This window comes from Neovison vison, chromosome 14 (genome assembly GCF_020171115.1).
Source record: "Neovison vison isolate M4711 chromosome 14, ASM_NN_V1, whole genome shotgun sequence".
NCBI classification, from domain to species: Eukaryota; Metazoa; Chordata; class Mammalia; order Carnivora; family Mustelidae; genus Neogale; species Neogale vison.
This window is the reverse complement of record NC_058104.1, coordinates 38,245,995-38,268,375: the sequence shown is the minus strand read 5'-3', so window position 1 is coordinate 38,268,375 and position 22,381 is coordinate 38,245,995. Positions and strand designations below refer to the sequence as shown.

General features: G+C 50.6%; 1 protein-coding gene across 4 annotated transcripts in view; it reads left to right on the top strand.

Moving 5' to 3' along the window:
• The window catches only part of GSG1L (GSG1 like), a 197,797-nt gene that overhangs the window by 44,684 nt on the left and 130,732 nt on the right, over positions 1-22,381 (top strand). The window lies entirely within an intron of this gene.

The following is a 22,381-nucleotide window of genomic DNA, read 5'->3' as shown; positions in this document are numbered from 1 at the left end:
AAGTGGCCCTTGGGACCTGTGTCCTGGGCCGTCATTCACCGACCTTCTAGGAGTGCTTCTGATCAGGAGTCCCCACATGGGCAAGCACGCCCAGCTCCCCTCCGGCCCCTGCTCTTCCATCCTAGAAGGGGCTGAGGCTGGCCCAGCAGAAGCCAGGCATCCCGACCCCGATGCTATTCAGATTCCCTCGGGGTCAATGACAAGGGCGGATGGTGGGGCTGCCTGTGGAGTTTACAGTCACGGCCCTGCGGAAGCCCTAGATTGCGTTCTCCCTCTCCTGCTGGGGACCAGTTGCCAGGGAGTGATTTCCCGGGTAGGGATCATGGGGGCCACCCTTATCCCTGGGGCTCTGTCAGATGGGAAGGGGATGGATGGCTCTCCTCTGGGGGCCAAACATGGATGGCTCTGCTGGAGGACGGGGAGGCTTGCTGCTCCGCGGGTGCGGGCTTCGGGGTCCCTTCTCCCCTGAGGTCTTCCTTGATGGAGGCAGCACGCCCTCTCGTGTGCACGTGTGACGGGGTCCTCACCTTCTCCTTGAGCACTTGTGGAGCCATTTTCCTCAATAAAGTAATTTCTGTTCCCCAGAGGAATTCTGGTGCTAGCAGCCAGGATAAGACGGGTCCCCGACCTGGTGATGTTGCTCACAGCCACAGAGCGGGCTGAAGTAAGACATCGCCCCCATTTTACAGATGAGAAATGGACCCACGAGGAGGAGCAGAGACTCCGTGGGGTCCACGGACTCCAGATCCAGGGCTCTTTGCTGGGGTGCGGTGCTGAGTTTGTTTCCATCTTGAGCCCTCCTGGGATGACCGGGGACCAAGGGGAGCAACAAAACCTTTGTTTACCCTTTCAGCACATAAGAGCCTGCCGTCTGTACGTGAAGGAGCCCGAGGGAGAGCCCTGGCGCCCATGGAGCTGAGCCCGCAGGGACTGACCATGAGCTCGCGCACAAATGCGTCTTCCGACGGTTGCATATGAGGGCTGCTGAGCCACATACGGGGGGTTAAGGGGCAGGGGGTGCGGGGGCACGTGTGATCTTCTTCTGGGGTTCAGGAAGGCCTCTTGGAGGGCATGAACCCCACCGAAGAAAGAAAAGGGGAAGCAGGTGCAAAGGTCTGAGGCTGGACAGCACCCAGGATGTGCGGAGCAGTGCGCATGCGCCAAGGTGTGAGCACAGTGAGGGGCTGGGCCCGGGTGGGGCGGGGCCAAGGCGGGGCTGGGGCGGGGAGTAGGAAGGGCACCTTGTTGGGGTCCCTGAGCTGGGTCTTCGCTGTGCTTTGGAGCCATGTGGGGAGTTAAAAATCCTGACACTTGAACCCACCTCCTGGGTTCTCAGGAGGCTCATATGCACAGCTAGCGTTGAGGACCCCTGGTCTAGGGTCCCCCCCGGGCCACCAAGAGGACTTGGGTTTTATTCTAAGTGTGGCAGAAAGTGCCGGAGGGCAGGCACGGAAGCAGCACAATCTGATTTACTTTTCTAGACGCTGTCCCCGGTGGGACTTGGAATAGATGGAAGGCAGTGGGAGAGAAGGCAGGGAGCCCGCAGGGAGGCTGCTGTCGTGGTCCAGGGGAAGGGCAGAGCTGGCTGCCAAGGAAACCCATGGTGGCGCGGTGGGGGGACGGGGGAGTAGGGGATTGGGGGGCAGCCCTCAAATTACCACAAACTTAAGTGGCTTAATCGACATAATTCGGTTCTGGAGGTGAGAGGGACTAAAATCAAAGTATCTGTAGGGCTGTGTTCCTTCTGGAGGCTTCAGGGGAGAATCTGCTTGCTTTTTCTTGCTTCTCAAGGAGGCCTGTATCCCTTGGCTCGTGGCCCTTCCTCCATCTTCAAAACACATCACATGCCAAACTCTAGTTCTATTGTCGTGTCTTTTCTTTTTTTGCAACTCTGAGGCTTTGGTCTCCTTTTTATATGGACCTTTAGACCTTAATCTTTCAACTCAGAATCCTTAATCATGTCTGCAGAGTCCCTTTTGCTATGTGGGGTCATGTATTTATAGTCTCTGGAGGTCAGGTGTGGACATCGTTGGGTCCATCATGCAGCCCTTGGTGGAGGGTCTGTGGTTTGGGGCCCTGGGACTCTCTTCGCTCTTCCGGGGACCTCAGGTGTCTCCCTGCCTGAGCACAGCTACACCTTGGCTTTTGCTCTCTACCTTAAATGCTGCACCAGCAACAAAGGTTGGCATTTCAGGGTTCCCCCAGGTGGACAGAGGACTTTTGTGGTTGCCAGAGTTGCTCACTGGCCTTAGGGGACACTGATGTTATTCTGGGTTCTAGCCAGAGGGCTTGGTCCACCAGATCACTCACTCCCATTTGCCTGGTGTTTCCAGAATGTATTAGTTTCCTATTGCTGCTGTAACAAATTTACTACAAATTTAGTGGCTTCATAATACAGATTTATGATCTTAGTTCTGGAGATCAGTGGTGCCATCACCCACTTACGACCAAGGTGGTTGGGAGGGTGTATTTCTTTTTGGATGCTCTAGGGGAAAATCTGTTTCTGCTTATGCTTATCGTTGGCAGAATTCAGGTCCTCGAGGTTGTAGGAATGAGATCCCCATTTTCTCACTGGCTGTGAACTGATGATGACTGTCTTTGGCTTCCAGAGGTCGCCATGGTCTGGTGCTCACGAGCCCTTCCTTCACCTTCAGGGCCAACAGTAGGCGGTCAAGGTCTTTCCATGTTGCCTCTGTCTCTGTGCAGAGCTGGGAAAGGTTCTCTGCTTTTGACAACTCATGTGACTGCATTGGTTCCTCTTGGATATTCCAGATAATCTCACCATCTCCAGATTGGCAACCTTAATCATATCCGCAGAATCCCTTCTGTCATGGAAAGGAACATACTTACAGGTCCTGATGATGAAGGCCTGGTGATTAAGGTGGACATCTTTGGGGTCTGTTAGTCTGCCTGACACACCCAATAACAATAATAAAGATTGTAATGTAATTAACACTTATTAAGTATTTACTCCATGACACCCTTTGTGTTTAGCAACTCACCGAATCCTCAGAATGAACTTTTTTTTTAATATTTTATTTATTTGACAGACAGAGATCACAAGTAGGCAGAGAGGCAGGCAGAGAGAGAGAGGGCAAAGCAGGCTCCCCGCTGAGCAGAGAGCCCGATATGGGGCTCGATCCCAGGATCCCGGGGTCATGACCCAAGCCAAAGGCAGAGGCCCAACCCACTGAGCCACCCAGGTGCCCCCTCAGAATGAACTTTTAATGTTATGCCCATTTTACAGAAGAGGAGACTGAGGCACAGAGGGGTTATGTAATGATATGGGTTGAATTATGTCAGTGCCCCCTACCCCGAGAATTCATAGGTTGCAGTCCTAACTCTTGGTATCTCAGACGGCGACCTGTTTGGAGACAGGGTGTTTACAGAGGTAATTGAGTTAAAGGAGGTCACGAGGGTGATGTCTTTATGCAAAGGTGAAATTTGGTGATACACGTGCATGCAAGGAAGACACCCCGTGAATGGGAAGTCAGCCAGCTAGAAGCCCAGGATGTACCTTGCTGATGCCTTGATCTTGGACTTCTGGCCTTCAGAACGGTGAGACAGTCGATTTCTGTCTTCTAAGGCCCCCACTTGTGGTTCTAGCAAACCGACACAGGTATTTTATGTTAGTTGTGGCTCCTGGCTTTGAACCTGACCTCTCTCTTGGGCAGACTGTTGTCGCCTTGTTCTCGTCTCTACCTCTCTCTCTTTTTACTTCCTTCGCCTCTGCCTCGCTCTGTCCCGATCTTTGTCTTGTCGTCTGTCTTTTTCTCATTCACTGTCCCCCTGTCTCCTGATTGCTTAATCTGGCCGAATCTGTTTTTTGTCTCCCTCCTTCCCTCCTTGCCTTGTGGACCGGACCAAGAGGGGACCCCTCCCAGGCTCCTGCCTCCAGGCTCCCCCAGCTCCCTCCGGCCACTGTGTCTCCTGAACGCTCCTCTGTAATTGCAGCGCTGTCAGATCAAGGCGCAGGCATGCCTGAGTCCCAGGATGCCAGCTCTGGCTCTGCCGGGGGCCTTGGTGGCGGTGGCTCTGGGTTGGCCGTCAGCGGGCTGGTGCAGAGGCCCATGAGCCGCAAGAGGAGGGCAGCCTCCCCTCCCCTCCCCCGCTCCTCCTGTGGCCTCTCTTCCTTCCTCTGGATCCTGCAGGGCACACAGAAGGTTCCAACTGAGTGGCTGTCAGCCCAGCCGCCCCACCAGGCCTGGCTGGCACGGGACACCGGCCATGGGCATGTTCCGGCCATCACCGCGACCTTGACGCAGTGACTCTTGTTTGTTTTCGGCTCCTTGCTCCTATTTTCGGGATCTGCAGGGCAGTCCTCTGCCCGCCACACCCCAGCCTCAACTTTGAGGGTCTGCGTCTGGGTCCCCTGTTGCTCTGTGCGGGAAGCTTCTCGCATCCATAGGGCCACTTGCCAGGCCAGGGCTGAAGCGACGGCCTGTGTTCAGAGGAGCAGAGAAGGGCCCGGAAGGAAGACCCTGGAGCTGAGGGAGCGAGAGAGAGGATGAAAGAGAGAGAGAGAGAAGCTGTTCTGGCTGCAGACGGCCCCCTCTCCCAGCAGCGCCTGCATCTGGGCTCAGGGAGACAGCCTCACAAGCCTGCGTGTTGACGCGCTTCCATGCCTTGCCTTGTGAGTGGGTTCTGTCTTTTGCAACCACACAGCCTTCAGACAGAACTTGTAAAAAATGCAAATCAGACCAGAGCGCTCTGTGCTTGGCTCCCTCCAGTGACTTCCCAGAGCCCCACCACAGCTCCCCACGTGTGCCCCAGCCCAAGGCCTGCGTGATCCAGCCTTGCTCGCTCCTTCCGTGTCCCCTCCTTCTGTTCGCCCAGCACCCCCTTCGCCCTCGGTCCTCCAGTCTCTTTGCTGCTCCTCCCTGCTGGGCTCCGCTGTATGCCTGCCCCAGGGCCTTTGCACTTGATACGCTCCTCCCTGGGATGCTCTCCCCACCGGATCCTTACATGGCTGGCTTGTCTTCATCAGGTTACGTGCACGTTGCCGTTGTCATCTGTTGATCTCTTCGTTTACCTGTTTACAGTCTGTCTCCTCTGCTGGAACTTCCTATCTTGTTCACTCCTGAATTTTCAGTGCCTCGAACAGCGCCTGACCCATAGGAGGTGCTCAATGAAGATTTGCCAGTTGAATGCGAAAGAAATGGTAAAAGGGCTGAGAGGTGCCCTGGAGCTGGGCTGGGTCTGCTGGGAGGGAGTTACAGGACGCGTCTCCCTCTCAGGCACAGGCAGGACCGCTGCTCTTATCCATCCGCTGCTCTGACCCAGCAGGCTTCCAAGCGGTGGCTGGCGAGAGCAGTGGAGTGGGGGATCTTCCGGGGCCCCTCCCGTCCCCTTCTGGGCTGACATGCGCTCACCGGGCCAGCGTCTGCTCTTTCTCTTGTGGACTCTGGGCAGGATTTCCCAGGAGAGTCCCCTGTCTCTACCAGAGTCCTTAAGTAAGTGACTACAGTTGAGATTTCCTAAGAATGGGGGCTTTGGCCCGGGGAAGGGTCTTGGGTCTGACAGCGAGCCCCTGCTTGGATAAACTGATGAGAGGCCATTCCATGCGAGGGCGAGTCGCCTTCTGCCCGTCTCTCTCTGCTTTGTTTAAGAAGAGAAAAATTTCATCGTATGGGGCACCTGGGTGGCTCAGTCGATTAAGCGTCTGCCTTCGGCTCGGGTCGTGATTGGGTCCTGGGATTGGGTCCCGCCTCAGGCTTCCTATTCAGTGGGGAGCCTGCTTCTCCATCTACCTCTCCCCTCTGCTTGTGTTTCCTCTCTTTTCCTCGTGTACAGGCACCTGCTCCCTCCCTCTCAAATAAATAAATACAATGTAATTGTATTTATTAGATATGCCATCACGCCATGATCCTGTGACACATTCCGCATTGTAAAGAGCCACCCCGCCAGCAGGCTGCACAGACATCACAGGCTGGTGCGAGAGCCCCCCGGGGAGAAAACCTGGGCGCGTGTTGGCCGCAGCTCGTGTTCTCTCTGGAACCAGGATGGCAAACTCTGGATTACCTACGGGAATGGGGAAGAGGCAGAGGCAGGATGAGCGGACTTGGGGCAGAGTTCGCCTCCCCCTCCCTGCCAGATAGAAACGGCTGGTCATCAGCCCGTCTTTGTGGGTTGGGGTCCTACAAACTTTCCTTTCCTTCCTTGCCTGCGGATGGATGGATGCGCCGATGATTAGTGCTGGGGTTGGGGGGGGGGCCGGTGTGGGGGGTGGTGAGGGGCAAGCAAGGAGCCCAAAGGCCCGAATAATCCACTCCTTGAATAATCAGCCCCGAATAATGGAGAGTTGATGGGGCATTGCTGTTGTCTTGCCCTAGAGATGCTGAGTCTGGGAGGCACGGAACAGGCGGGGACGAGAATGAGAGGTTCTGTCCGGAGAGAGGGTGCAGCAGCCCGGGTCAAGGCAAAGCCACTTGGAGATGAGGGGACATTTTTTTTTTTTATTACTGTTTTAAACTCCAAGTGCAAAGGGCTCACATCGCTGGGGGAAGGTTTCGGGGAGGAGGAGAGGAGAAACACACAGAGGAAGGAGCAGTATTTCTTCCTAGACGTAAACAACGGCCAAATGACCCCCAGAAACCACGCGCCAAGAGCATCTGTGGGAAGCTCAGAGACTGGCTCGTCCTCAAAGAGTTATTGGTTTTGTTCAAGCTTCATCTGACGCGCGCTTAAAAAAAAATAGATTTTGTTTCCCCTCTTGCAGCAGTCTGGAGGGGAAAATCCAGCACAGAACAGCTGCCTTGTGTCATCCTTTAGACGCTGATGAATAAACTGATACCGGCGGGGGTAAGCACATCGATGGGGAAACGCGACCCCGCCGCTTCCCCGTGATCTCGGTGTGGGTCTTCCAGTGGAGCTTGTCCAGAGATGTCCCATCCCCCGGGGCCTTCCTTCCTGCCACTCAGCAGCATCCAGGCCTCGCCCTCCGTGGCGGCCTGAGTTGTGAGCACATGGATTGTGCACCTGTGAGCAAGCCATGATTCGGGGCGTGGTCCGTGGAGACGGGCTTGAACTTGCGGCTGACGCACATTAGTTGCAAACCCTGGGCAGCGACTCCATTTTTCTGAACCTCTGTTGCTTCACAATAGAATGAGGAAGGTCATAGACGTGGCAGCGATCGCTATGCTTGTCCATATCCAAGCGCTCCCTGCATTTCCCAGCCTCCTCTGCCATTGGACAGGCCGTGTGCCCGGCGTGGCCGGTGTGGTATGCGCGGAAGTGACGTGTGTCCTTTCCAGGCGGAGGTGGGGAGGCACGCAGTGTGCCCTCCCCACACTTTCTCTCCCCTGACTGTGGTGCAGCTACGCCACGGAAGGAGCCTGGGTCCCTGAGTCACTGCGTGGATGGAAGTCATGCAGAAGAGGGGGCTGAAAGATAAGACTTTTGGAATTTGGGGGGTTTGTGACAGCAACTAGTGTTAACTGCCCAAAGGAATACAGTGGGGCTCCTTTGAGAGTTATTATGAAAAGTTTAATAGGGAGGCAGAACTCATAAATAGCTTAGCAAAGTGCTTCACATGTAGAGAATGTTCAATAAATACTAAGTGTGCATATTAATTTATTTACAAAGCAAATATTTACTGAAATTCTGTCATACGTCAGACCTATGGAATCATCATAACAACCAAAGGCACATAAAATTGTGTTCTGTGGGGCACCTGGGTGGCTCAGTGGGTTAAAGCCTCTGCCTTCGGCTCAGGTCATGATCCCGGGGTCCTGGGATCAGGCCCCGCATCGGGCTCTCTGCTCAGCAGGGAGCCTGCTTCCTCCTCTCTCTGCCTGCCTCTCTGCCTACTTGTGACTTCTCTCTCTCTCTCTCTGTCAAATAAATAAAAAATATCTTTAAAAAATTGTGTTCTGGATTGGCATGGTATTGTAGAAAGGACTTGGTCACCTGTTCCTTCAGTGTCTGTGAACCCGCCGCTACCCCACACCCCATGTGCCAGGCATCATGCCGAATGGTGCGACACGTGGATGAATAAGTCAGTTTCACTATTAAGTTGCCTGCAGACTGCTGAGATGCACAGGTAGGCAAATGGTTCAAAGGCCAAGTGATACATGTCATGTAGAAGGGTCTTTTCAAAGTGCTGGTGGTGTCCCTCATTCTGCTTGGGGAAGCCAGGAAGGGCTTCACAGAGGGGAGGACATCAGCATTCTGTCTTGAAGGTCTGCATAGGAATCAGACAGCTGAGAAAGAGCATTTCAGGTAGAGGGACAGGCACATCATCACAAGGTCTTGTGTCTGTTTGAGAGTGATGAATGTTCTGGGGGCTGGAATCCAGGCTATCCACAGCAGCCTGAACATTGTCCCCTCTCCCCGAAATGTCCACAGTAATCCCTGTGACTGTGCCACCTTAAGTGGTGAACAGGACTTTTTCAGATGTGATTCAATTAAGGATTTTTGAGTTGGGGAGATTATCCTGGATTTCCAGATGAGCTCAAGCTGATCACACGAATCCTTAAAAGTGGAGAATCTTAGCCATAGTGGGAGAAGGGGGCGTTTGTATCAGAGAGGAGAGAATCCACAGGGCTGATGTTGTAGATGGTGGAAGGGAAGGTGGGAGACAAGTGTGCGTAGCCGAGAAGCTTAGAAGGAGAGGGAAGAGAGTCTTCCCTAGAGCCTCTCCAAAGGAACACCGTGCTGCCAACCCCTTGACTGTCGCCCAGTGGGACCCACATTGGAATTCTGACATATGGAATTGTAAGAAAGGTTTTTGTATCATTCAAGCCATTAAGTCTGTGTTTGTGACAGCAGCAATGGGCAATGAATACGGCGTCTGATGGGGAAGGTCAAATTGACCATACTGGACATAAGGAAGGGATAGGGGGAGCTGATCCGATCTGTTCTATATGCACACTGGGTCTCACACTTCTGTGAGCTTCCCACTCTTTCACGTAATACTGATACTCTGTATTCTGTATTATTAATATTAATATTCCATGTTAATATTCTTAGAGAGAGCTACCTCGTTTGTTTTAATGAGTGTGAATTTTCCATAAATTGAATGTATATTTCTTGTTTAATTAACAGACATTTAGGCTATTTGCAGCCCTTTGTTCCTAAAATAACGCTGCCATTATCTTGACCTTGTGTTGTTTTGCGCACGTGTGAGTATGTCCGTAAGATGAGTTCTAAGAAGTGAAATTGTTGGGTCACAGAGAATATGCATCTTTGGGAGTCTGCATTTTTAATAAATGTCCGAGGGCATGATGCTTCTGGTGAGAACTGAAATTAACATGGAAGTTGCTGAACAGAATTCAGATCTGGGTTCTGTAAACATCCCCATGGCTGATGGGGCGAACACAGGGAGGCTAGGGGAGAGACTGAGGCAGGGGGTCTCAAGAGAGATGAGTGAGAGAGAGAGAATATGTTTTGGACTGACCTGACCTACTGTAAGTTGATTGATTTTCTTTTTATTTTTTTTAATCAGTGTAAGAAATCTCTAGGACATGAGAGGCTTGTTCTCAGTGGCCCTGGTTCAGAGAGTCCTGTGGGGTGGGGGACCAGGATCCCAGCGGGCCAGTGAGCCCGGATTCTAGTCTCTCTTCTACCTGCCCGCTTTGACCCTGCTCGGGCCATTACCTTTGTGATGTGGGGGCAGGGGGCCGGGAGGAATAGAGAAATGTGTCGTTGTAGCATTTAAACAAGGTGTTTCCAGGTGAGACCCCTTCTGAGGAAGAGGAGAGAGATCAGTAGGGTTCCTACTGCCTCTGACTTTCAGATTTCCTCTGCTCCTATGACTTTTACTGTTATGTCTGGGGAGTTGGAACACATTATCTCCACTTGTTTTATTCTCGTTCTGTGTTTACCTCGGTCTCTCTCTCTCTCTTTTTTTACTTTGATGTTTTTACTATGAATTCTTCATTCTTGAGCTAATTTTGACTCTTCCCTAGGTGAGCTGGGTTTCAGTGTCGTCTAGCTTTTTTGAGATCAGCTCGGGGATCCTCTGCTCTTCAAACCCTTTCGTGGCTGAGGATGTCAGCCCGTTGAATGTGCTGCTCCCTTGCTATTTATCTTCCTGAAGCTTCCCCCAACAAGAATGCTGTCCCTGTGTTTCTTCCATTTCTCCTGAGGATGGGTTGCGTACCAGCTCTTCGTGGGTGGTCTGGTGGCTCCCTGAGCGTGGGGGCACTGTTGGGGGGTCAGAGAGTGCCATCTTTTGCAAGGAGGAACTTTTGGCTGCCAGTTTCAGGGCAGCCGAGCAGAAGATTATCCCACTTCCTTCCTCTGTTTGGGATATTTGTTACTCTAAAAATATTCATGGCCACTCTGTACAGTCATGCAGGCTGTGCACTGCACAGCTCCAGAGACTTTCATTTGTATAAACCAAGGCTTGGATGGTGCTCTCAGGGTTGTGCAGGGTGGTCCTTTATTCTCCAGGAAGCTCTTGGCCTGGACTCGGCCTGGAAGTGCAGAATTCTTTTATCCCAGTGTTTCCCACATTTTACTTTTTCTCATCTCACTTTTGTGGATTTGTTCTTAGCCATATACCTCTGATCGTCCTATTTTTTTTTCTCTATATTGGCTCACGTTTTCTTTACCTAAATGAATTTAAAAGGGAAACTTTATATTACAATTGGAAATAGAAAACCAGCACAACTTGCTAAAAATAGAAGAAATATGTGTACCCGTGTGTGTGTGCGTGCGTGCGTGCGTGCATAAAACAAAGCAATGTTATCAAATTCTTACTGGATACTTCTGCCTTTTTTCTTTGTTTGAAACGGAAGATTAGCAAGTATTAGAATGATGTTAAGGACAAGCTAGCACAAAACCGAAGTTTTCTCCTAGAAGCAATCCAGGGTTGGATTGGAAGGGTTGGAAGGGAATTGGGAAGGGAAATCATTCTCCATGATGTGATTCAGGGTAATTTAGCACCATATCCCCCCATCATGAGCCACTCACGGGACGTGTGAGGAAACACTGGCCCGGGCTGATATACCACCCACTCCAGGCAGCTTGAAGCTCTTGGCAACATCTCCACGAGATGGGCTAAGCCTTGCTTATATTCTTTCACCACTGGGAAATTTAATGTTACCTTGGAGGGGTCTTTTCTATGGCTGGGCTCTTCTTGAGTTGATCAGGTGGATACCTGCTCCTTGGGCCCAAGTTGGTTTAGTTCCGCTTCTTGGAATCAAGCAGAAAAGTCAGATCTTTCTTCTAAGTTATCTCTCTCCGAATGCAATTAAAGGTGGGGCCTCTCTATGAGTTACTGCACCCTGGCTGGAATCCTGGACCCACCATGTGCTATCTCTGCCTTTGGGTAAGGTACTCAACTTCACCAGGCCTCAGTTTCTTCATCTGATAAATGGGAACAATAACAGTACCTCCTTTATGTGGTTGAGAACTAGACCAGTGAGTACCTGTGGAGACTTAGAACAGCACCTGGCATATAGTGAGTGCTCAGAAGTGTCTGCTTTTGTTTTCTGTAGCAAGGGAGTGTGGGCTTCTCATTCTCCCTTACCTTCTCCTGGATCAGAAAGCAGAGGATTCGGGTTCCAGCTTCAGCTCAGTATCTGACCAATGACGAGAACTCAGGCAACCCGTGGGCGCTCCCTGGGTCTTTGTTTGTACATCCAGAAACTGTGGGCTCTGTGGTTCTTACATTCTTCCTCCATCTGTAACTGATTTGGATAATTCTGTGCCCAGGGCAGAGAGGAAATACCAGAACGAGAGAAAGGAGGACCATAGTCACCATAGTCACACATGTTAGCCACCATGTGTCACAAGAAAATGATCTATGCTCCCTTTCTCCTTTTAAATTTCTTTATTTAAAGATTAAAAAAAAGACTTTATTTATTTATTTGTCAGAGAGGGAAAGAGAGAGAACACGGGCACAAGCAGGGGGAACAGCAGGCAGAGGGAGAAGCGGGTTTCCCACTGAGCAGGGAGCCCCATATGGGACTCAATCCCATGACCCTGGGATCATGACCTGAGCCAAAGGCAGATGCTTAACCAACTGAGCCACTCAGGCATCACTCCTCAAACTTTTTTTTTTTTTTTTTAAGATTTATTTACTTACTTGAGAGCCAGAGTGAATGAACCGGGGGGTGGGGGTGGGGCGCGGTTAGGAGCAGAGAGAGAAAGAGGGAGGAGAGAATCCTTGAGCAGATTCCCTACTGAGGACAGGACTCAATCCCAGGACCCTGAGATCATGACCTGAGCTGAAATCAACAGTTGGACACTCAACTGACTGAGCCACTCAGGCGCCTCTTAAATTTCTCTTCCGAAAAATGATTTTGGGGAGTGAGACAGGACAGCTCATGGATTCCTGAGGTATTTTAAAAAAGGGTGGAAATAAGACCGAGGTATTAGAAAAACCAGATTTGTGTAGCTTTAACCAAATCCAACAGATGGGATGGCATAAAAAAGTCACGATCTCCTTAATTTATCAAGCTCCCATGAAAGATGATGATACTAATAATTGTGAACACTTACTGAGTCCTTGTCAGGCACCAGCTGTCTCATGTGTGTGGTCCTATTTGATCCCTGACTACATACAAGCCAATAGTAGCTGCTGTAACAAAGAAATCTGTGGACATCTGTGGGTTAACATAGTAGCAATTCATTGTTTGCTCACATAACGTTTCAGTGTGGGTGATTCGGCACCCTCCTCCACACAGTGATTCGGAGACCAGGCAATTTCCATATTGTGGCTTCACTACTGCCTGGGGGTCCCGGAGCCCTCTGTATCTGGGTGGCAGAGGAAAGCGAAGACATGCCCCCTTCCTAAAAGGCATCTCCAGGATGGGCCAGGCACCATTCGCCCATTCACGATAGAAGGAGTCACATGACCTCACAAGGATGTAAGGCTGCTGGTAAATATCATACCTGGCTGGGTGGCCACTTCCTAGCAATGACCTCCCACTACAGAAGGAGTGGCACAATATTTGACGGACAGCCAGCTGTTTCTATCACAGCTTATGTGGTAGAGAGGACAATTACACCCATTTTACAGATGAGGAAACTAAGATCCAGAGTGTCTGGGCTGGGTCATGGAGCTTATAAGGCACAGAGCTGGGACTTCAACTCAAGACTCTGTTGAGCTCAGAGCTCTTACATTCCACTACTACTATATCAATTTAAGATAAGCATTTAGCTTCTTTCGGCTAGAAAATTCTTTAGAACATTTTTCCCCCTATGGTTTTCCCACCGTGCCTGAAATGCCCGAGTAGGTTACGTCTGGAGACCGTGGTGATGAGGTCATGATGCCAGGCAGGATTTCAGTCTCCAGGATTTTATCCACTTGGAGAAATGATTATCCCCAAAAAGTTGACCCACATTTTGGACTCCTGCCAGAAATCAAGGCATGGTACCATCTGTAAGAGATAAATAAATCAAAATATCATCAGCAGATAACTGTGTACCATCTGCTGCCCTGTCAGTTGAACTGGCAGAGGCCTCTGGAGAATTCCAAGGGAGGGCTTGCCAACACTCCGCTGCCAGCCTGGATCGCGAGAGGAGAAGCTTCGCACAAGATCTGCTGGCATTTTCCTTTATTCTCTGATCTTGGAGCTGAATTCCTTGAATTCAGCCAGCGAAGGTGTGTGAACTCTTGCCCTTGCCAAACAGTTAAAATTATTTCACATTGGCCAAGGCTGTTGGGGCCAGGACCAGCTCTTCTCTGCTCTCCTAGCGGGTCGAGAGCACCTGCTACAGGGAAAGACGAACCATGCGTCTGCCAGGAGGGTCAGGTTCCTTGGAATCTGCATCTCAGACCCAAACTCAGAATCAGCCACATTTGGGTCCTGTTGGCTGGGCACCTGTAGATGGGGTCAATCTAGTGGCCGATGATTTCTCCTGTCTTCTGTGGAATCCTCTTTGGAGGGCATCCGGGACTTTCCTGGGGGAGAATGGAGTTATCTGGAACCTGCTTATTCTTCGAGGAGGCCGTCGTGGCCAAACGCAGAGGCTTTGCTGAGCCAGCTCAGTTTGAACCCAGGCTCCCACCGTGGGCTGAGTGAATGTAGACAAGTTCCTTGGTCTTCCTGTGCCTCGGTTTCTTCACCAGTCAAGGTGGGCGTGGTAGCTTGTAAAATGCGCTGGACCTGGCATGAAGTCCGTGCGCCATCTATGTTAGTAAACATTTGATGGCTGCCTTTGTGAGACGGGTATGACTGCCTCTTTCTCCCCAGTCCCCCTCCCCAGAAGTCCCCGACGCCGTTCCCCACCCTGCCCTCCACAGAAACCTCAACTACACCATCTGGTGGGATATGGAATGAAGTCACAATCCTCAGACCTGGGGATCTGGGGACCCAGCCAAGGACTCTGGTCTCCCCAGCGCCCCTCCCACTTGCTGCCCATCTTCCCGCTGTCAGCCAGACCCAGGCTTCTGCGTGTTCATGCCAAGGGCAACTTGGCCGACCCTCAGCGCTCCCCAGACCTTCTGCTAGCTTTGGGCATCTGCTTCTGGCCACCCCCTGCCTTCTGCCTGCACCCCTGCCAGGTTTCCTCCACCTGCTCAGGGTGAGGTCGCACCGTTACGGCCTCCTGCTTCTGGCTTGGAAGGACTTCCCGGTTCTCCTTGGGAAGAGTGCGATGTGTCTGTAACCTAGGATCCGGAGAAGGAATCCAAAACCAAAAATGGCTCCTATTTACCGAGCCAAGCACACGACAGGTGTTTGCGTGCCCTCTCCTGTTTTCATCCCTTTGCAAGCATCATCCGCTTTTCAAGCCAGGTGTCCGATGTCTGCCACTCCGCTGGTGAGGAAGAGGGTCCGAGAGACAAAGTCGCTCTCTGAGGTCACATGGCTAAGAAGAGGCGGAGGAGGGATTTGAACTCGCGTCTTCTGGCCTCTGAGCCCAGACACCTTCATTTGCCTGTGAAGAGCATCCTTTTTAAAGACAGAGCCTTGAGAACTCAGATGAGTGACAATGGTGGGGTCAGCATCACATCAAGCTGGTCCTTCTGCAGATGTCATCTGGTGGTTTAAATCCCAAGTGGAGATGTCTTGTTTTGCCTCGGAAATGAACCCCCCAACCAAATAAATAAAAACCACTGTTCCCCCACAGTCCCACAGCTAGCAGGTGGCAGAGCTGGGATCTGAACTCCGGTCCCTCTGCAGTCAGAGCCTGGGCTTTTCACCAAGGAGCACACCCTGCTGGCCTCGGCGTGCCCCAGTGCATGGGGTGCCATGTGCCACAGCCACACCCCTGCCTTTTCCTCAAGTAGACTGGACCCAGAGTAGGGACTGCGGGGCGGGCTTCCTGGCATCAGGCAGGAGTGGTGAGCCAGAGCGGGGGCAGCTGTGACCTGGCCAGTTGTGTCCACAGTGGATTCCTGGAAGCCTCGTTTCTGCTGGGGACGCATGCCAGGTGCTCCCGTTGGGGCCGGATCGATGCGTCCCCAGGCAGGCTCCAGCCGCTATGCTGAGGGCAATTTCTGAGGCTCGCCTTCCCCGCTCTCAGCTCAGCTGCATTCCTGCAGACAGTGGGTCAGAAGCTGTCGGCAGGGAGGGCGGGTCAGGACCTCTGAGGTCAGATTTTTTTCTTCCCACACTGCCAAAAGCCACTGGCCCCATGCGGTGATGTCACAGAGCCTAGGAAGAAATGACCTTCCATTTGTCTTTTCTGAGCGAGGGAGCAAACCCTTAGAAAAAGACATTTAGACACAACTTCTGGGATTTGTTTCAAGATAACCCCATGGGATGTGGGCTGTGGGCATAAAGAGACAGGGCTGGCTACAGAGTGGCAGTTTCCACGCTGGGGGTGGGGACATGGGTCTCATTGCCTTCGTCTCTCCGCTTTTGTACTAGATGGGAATTTCCCATAATAAAATGCTTGAGAAGGACATTTCAGAGACACTGTTGATTTGCCCGAGGCCAGGAGTCTTGTCTGGCCGTGGAATGTCCTGGGTCTCTGTCCTGCTTCTGGACAGTTAGTCCCTTGCATGATGGAAAGAGCTTTGGAAAGACAGGGAGCTGAGCCCACACCTTGATTCTGCCACCTCCTGGCTGTTTAACCTTGGGTAGGTCACCTTGCCTGTGTGAGCCTCACTTCCTCATCTGTAAAATGGGGCTAGATACTGATCATATTCAGTTGTGATGCATGCCAGGTTTGTCGCTTGTGATGCTTGTCCTGGGCTCTCCTAGGGTCATTGGATCCTGGATCTTGGACAACATAACGCATTACAGCTTCCACCTGCTGGTGGGGGAGATCTGCCCTTTACAGCCCCAAAGGGGACCAAGCCAGAGGGGCCAAGCTCTGCCTGAGATAGAGTGAGACAGTATAATGAGAGATACTGTGATAAAATACCAGAAATTCAGAGCAGGGAGACATCTCTTTTGTGGGGAGGGTAGGTGCTTGGTGAACAAGGCAGTCTTCTTGGTGGGAGTGTGGTGTGGGCATTGAGTTGGATCCTGAAGGTGAGGGACGGCTCAGATACCGAGAAGTGGAAGGAGAAATGTTGAGGTGGAGAGGTGGGAAAATGTAAGGCTATACGTTGGAAGCCCTCAGGCATAAAGCAGCAGGAAAGGAGGGGGTGTGTTACGTTCAAAGAGTCGTGTCCAGGAGATATTCAGACATCTATGCATTGTGGCGGGTGAGAGACTGGGTATGGCTGTCCCATGGGGCTCCTCCTCGTCACTCAATAGGGAAGACACCCCCTTTCTGTTTGGCCCCAAGACCCTCCAGCTCAGCTCAGCTTCCTGTCTCACCTTTGCCTCCCCACCTGTGGGATCCTACAGACTAGACTCCCCCATTTGGTGTAATTCTTTATGAAATGCTCTTCATTTATCCATTAACCTACGATCATGCCTGGAGCCCCTGTTACTGTCCCAGGCATTGAAGATGCAGCAGTGACTGGGACCCGTGGTCCCAGAGCTTCGAGTTGTTGCGGAGGCTCTAGGCAGTTATTCTGAAGAGCTGGGGAATGCCCTTCTTTAGAGCAAGGATTTTGAGTGGCTGATTAACATATTCTTTAATATAAGAATGGAAGAGCGGCAAGGGCAGGGACTTACCTTTTGGTTCGCTGTTCTATGCCCCCAGCACCTAGAACAGCGCCTGGCACACGGGAGGCGCCCAGTAAATGTTGGTTGAATACCATTGTATGAATACAAAGCAGTGGCAGTGGGTATCTAAGAGAAGAATGTTTGTCAGGATTGGAATTCATTCAAACATTTCCCCACATCACTGCTTGATGTGCTTTGGAGAGAGAGGGAGAGAGAGAGAGAGGAAGAGGGTGGGTAAGGAGGAGTGGGAGTCGGGGAGAATTCTGCATGATTGCGTCCTTTCCTGGCACGCAGCCTCCAACCTGCGACAGAATATGGTCAGGACCACGGTCAGCACCTATCTGCTTGGGAATAACGGCCACAGCCCAGAAGTCCCTCATACATCCCGTGGAGGACACAGACAATAAACAAATAATCAAATACATATACAAGATCATTTCAGATAGTGGTGGTGGAAGCCTGTCCTCCAACCTCTCTCTGCCGGGGAGGCGGGGCGCGGGGGTGGTGGTGTTGACGGGGTGGGAGGAAGGGGGGATGGGAAGAAAGGGGAGTTGGTGGGGAGGGGGAGACTGCCCTCCGCAGATGGAATGACCCCTGTGTCCTCTGGTTTCTCGTTGGTTCTGGCCAGTGGGAGGAGATAGTTGGAAATCAGAAGGTTGGGGTATTTCCCCCCTCTCCTGCCTCCCTTTCTCCCTGTTGAGGTTTGGGCAGTAATGCGTTCCTCTAAGGAGTGGTTCTCAAAACAGGTTCCCAGACCAGCAGCATCAGCAGCACCTGGGAACTTGTTACAAATGCAGATTCGTGAGTCCCACCCCAGAATCTCCTGTTTTGATGCTTGCTTCAGTGTGGCGGAGCTCCCAGTGCCGGCCCCTCCCCTGTGGCTTCACCTCTCCCAGGCTCCTTTCTCTTGTCTGACCCCCTGGGCTGGGAGAGGTGAGCCGCGTCTGCTATTGCTAGGCCCTCACCCCTGTCCACCCTTCCGGGAAGACTCCCTTCACTCAGTTGTCTTCAGTGAGCTCTTTCTGGGGTGCCTGACTGATCCAGATGGCCGGGAGGTCACTTCATATTCCTTTAGACAGGGCACACCCTCGCTAGGGTACCCACTCCTCTCTGGTTTGCCTCGGTCACTGCCAGCCATTGAAATCTCATGAATGGGCCAGCCACCCTTGCATTGGGGCTAGGTACCAAGCCCCCCCCATCGGTCACCTGCCTTGGGGCAAGGTGCGGAGATGAGGACCCCTTACAGGAGGTGGTGGGAGTATGAATACATACTCTCACTTCTTACAGGAAAGGAATCTCCCATTACTTTATTTCTCGAATCTAATCGGACTGAGCTTCCCCTCTCCAAGGTAGGGAGAAATTCAGACCCCACATAATTGTGGCTCCTCGTCAGCCCCTGGGGCACAGGAAGTCTTCAGAACTTTGGGGGAAAGCCTTCTAGTTTTTTCCTGCCCTTCATCCTCGCTGCACTGATGGTTTTCTGGTTCCAGAGGGGTGCAGGAGTTTTGCCAAGCCTCTGAGCCCAGAACCCGGTGTCCAGCTTTCTCAGGTTGGTTTCCTGGAGGTTTCTGACATCTCCTTAGGGGTCTGGGGAGGTTCTGCAGCTCGTGGATCCCCAAAACATTTTCCCTGTTGGCCCCACCCTCTTCCTGCACAAATTCCCACTTTCTGCGTCCTCTCTGAAGTGGGACAACATTACCCTCCAGTGGACCTCTGGGAACAAACACAGTGGGTCTTTAGGGAACTTTCCTTCCAGGGGATGAGATGCTCTCTTTTGCCATCTCAATTCTTAGTAGTTTCTTAGTAGCTCCCTGTGAGCCAAAGGGAATCAGAGTGAGAGGTAGCAATGGGAGAGGGCAACTTCCAAGGGCAAAAATAAGGGAATTACCGGACAGTGTCCATAGGTTTGGGGAAGACATGGGACAGTGCAGGACCACATCTCAGGCTCCGGCTCGTGGGGGAACCGTACGTCCCGTCCCTGCCACTGCCACTTGGCAGTGCGGATTCCTGCCCACTGAGCTGCCCTAGCTGTGCCACCTGGTGATGGCCACCAGGCCTACTGGTCCACTCTGTTACAGGTACTACGGAAACACTAGCATTGGTGGTTTTCACCTTTTACAGATAGGGAACTGAGGCCCCAGAAGGTTAATATGTTGGGTCATACATCTAGTAAGGGATGGAGCCACGCTGAACACAGGCAGGTCTGGCGACGGGGGCCCCGCTCTCAGCCCTACTCCCCACCTTCACCCACCACGATGGTGGTCTGTTCATCAGTCTGATCTCTCAGTAGCCCGCAGAGGCCATGCCCCTTGTTTCCTCTGAGTCCTGTTTGTTGACAACAAGGATGATAATGGCCACCACTTCCTAAGCACCTGCTCTGGTCTGGGTATCCTATCTAAGCTCTGTGCCCCTGTCAGGTCTTTACAATGCCCCTATAGGTTCTATACCCATTAAAAATTCAAGAAAATCAAGGCACAGAAAGACTGGGAATTCACATGGCAGGAAATGACAGGGCCAGGATTTGAACCCAGCTCTGCTGATCCCAGAACTTAGGCTCTTGTTCCCTCTGCTGTTCTGATCCACAGACACTGTTGCTCGGAGGAGTGTCCATTGCAATACTACGATCCATTGCTAAGATGACTTACTCTTTTTTTTAATGTTGCAAATAGATCTTTTTTACAAGTCAGATTGGAGTACGGATCTCAGCCTAGCTGCATGCTGGAATTACTTGGGGAGTTTTTAAAACCCCATGGAAGTTTAGGCCCCATAGCGATCAATTAAATCATGATCTCTTTGGGTGAGGCTTGGGCTTCCGAGGGCTGAGAACCACTTACTTAAGTTGGATGAGCTCTAGGATCCTTCCCGGCTTTCATGTTCTGGGGTTCACAGAAGGTACGCTGCCATCAGGCGGCAGTAACAAGCCATAGCTCCGTGGTCTAATTCACAAGCCTCCGTCTGAAGAGATAAAGTGCTCTTGTCTTTAGTTTTATTCCCCAATTAAATCTTTTAGTTAAACATATCAACTTAATGATAATTGACGAAGATGTTTTAAAGGCTACTTCTAAAAGCAATAAGACAATATGGTACAGTTTGATATCTTTCACACAAAGGGTTAGCCAATTTTTACCATGAGGAACAGGGTTTGGAGAAAAAACTCCCTTCTGTGTTTGGATTTCAGTGATTAGAATATTGAAATATCCGTTCTTCCTTATGTCATTACTATGATTTTTTCTTAAACTTCAGCATTGACCATGTCTGCTCAAACATCTTCTATTCAGTTTTGTCCCTATAGCAGAAATAGAAGTGTGAGAGCCATTTCATTTGGCCCTTGGTGGATTTTCCCTGTCTACACTGGTGTGTGTGGGGGGGTAAATGTTCTCAGGGGATTTCTTTCAGGATCTGGCAGCTCTACTCAGTGGGAATGGCTGGCTGCAGTAGGAAGTTCTGACATAGGAAATTGGAATAGATAGCTGGAAAAATTTTAGGGCATGGAGTTTGGAGTCTACAGATTTGGATGGAGTACTGTTCCATCATTACTGGCTGTGTGGTCTTGGGCAAGTCACTAAAAGCTCAGAGCCTCAGTTTGCTTGTCTCTAAATAGGGATTCTCAGAGCTGCATCATTGCAGGTTATTATGGGATCAAAGAGAAGGCAAACACAATTTTACAATAAAACCACTCAACAAATTAGGAATAGGAGGAATGTCCTCAACCTGGTAAAGCTTAACTATGAAAAACCTATAGTAAACATCATACTTCATAGTATAAGAATGATTTCTCCCTAAGATCAGGAACAAGACAAGGACATTTGCTCCTGCCACTTCTATTCAATATTATGCTGGAGATTTTAGCCAGAGGAAATAGGCAAGAAAAGGAAATAGAAGATGTCAAGATTAGAAAGGGAGAAGTAAAACTATCTCTATCTGTGGGTAACATGATCTTGTATATAGTAAATCATAAGACTCCACTGAAAACTATTAGAACTCATAAGCAAATTCAGCAAGATTTCAGGGTACCATGCCAATATACATAAATTTATCATATTTTTATACTGTAGCAATGAATACTCTGAAAATGGAATTAAGAAAATAATCCCATGTATAATAGCATTGGAAAGAATAAAATTCTTAGAAATAAATCTAACAATAGAAGTGCAAAACTTATACTCCATAAATTATAGAACATTACAGAAGAAACTAAAGAGGATCTAAATAAATGGAAAGACATCCCATGTTCATGGATTGGAAAACTTAATATTATTAAAATGGCAATATTCCCCAAATTGACCTACAGACTCAGTGCAATTCCTATTAAAATTCTAACTGGCATGGTTCCTGGCTGTCTTAGTCAGTAGAGAATGCAATTCTTGATCTCTGGGTTGTAAGTTCAAACCCCATACTGGGTAGAGATTACTTAAAAATAAAAATCTTAAAAGAAAAATCCATCTGGCTTTTTCTCCCCCCAGAAAATGACAAGTTGATTTTAAAATCCATATAGAGTGGTGCTGGATGGCTCTGTTGGTTAAGTGTCTGAATCTTGATTTGGCTCAGGTCACGATCTCAGGGTTGTGGGATCGAAGCCCACGTCAAGCTCTGTGCTCAGTGGGAAGTCTGCTGGAAATTCTCTCTCTTTCTCCCTCTGTCCCTCCCCACCCCTAAAAAAATAAGTAAATCTTAAAAAAAACCCACAAAATTCATATATGGAAATGCAAGAGACTCAGAATAGCCAAAATCGGAAAAACAGTAAAAACAAACAAACAAACAAAAAACCAGTGTGGTACCAATATGAGGATAGATATATAGATCAATGGAATAGAATTGAGAGAGCAAAATAAAGTCTCCCATTTATAGTCAACTAATTTTTGACATCTAGATGGTGGATGGTGGCAGGAGACTTGGAAGGGGTGAGAAGTGGTCCGAGTCTAGATATACTGCCAAACCAGAGCCACAGATCAGATGTGGAGGTATGAGACAAGGAGATCAAGGTTGACGCCAGGGTTTGGGCTTGAGCATGCGGGAAGACAGAGTTGGCTTTTCCCGAGCTGGGGACACACTGAGGATACGCGGTGCGCCCTCATGGTGCTTACAACTTGTGGGCCGCCCACCCAAGGATCATATGCAAAAAGTGGAATCCTAAAGCGACTGGTGTTGGAGGGGGCCAGGGCGCCATGAGACCTCATGATAGGGGAAGTGTGTCCCCCGCAGGGGGAAGAGCACATGTGAGGGTTCGTGGTGGAGTGTCGGGGTTGAGTATAGGGGTCCCCATGAAGGAACTTGAGCTTCATTCTTTGGGAAGTCATCAGAGGGTTTGAGCAAGAGTGTATATACCTGCGTACATGTGTGACGTGATCAGAGCCATGTGTCCTGAGACCATCCGTGTGGTGACAAAAGTGTGGAGCCCTGGGGAGCCCAGTGAGGGGTTG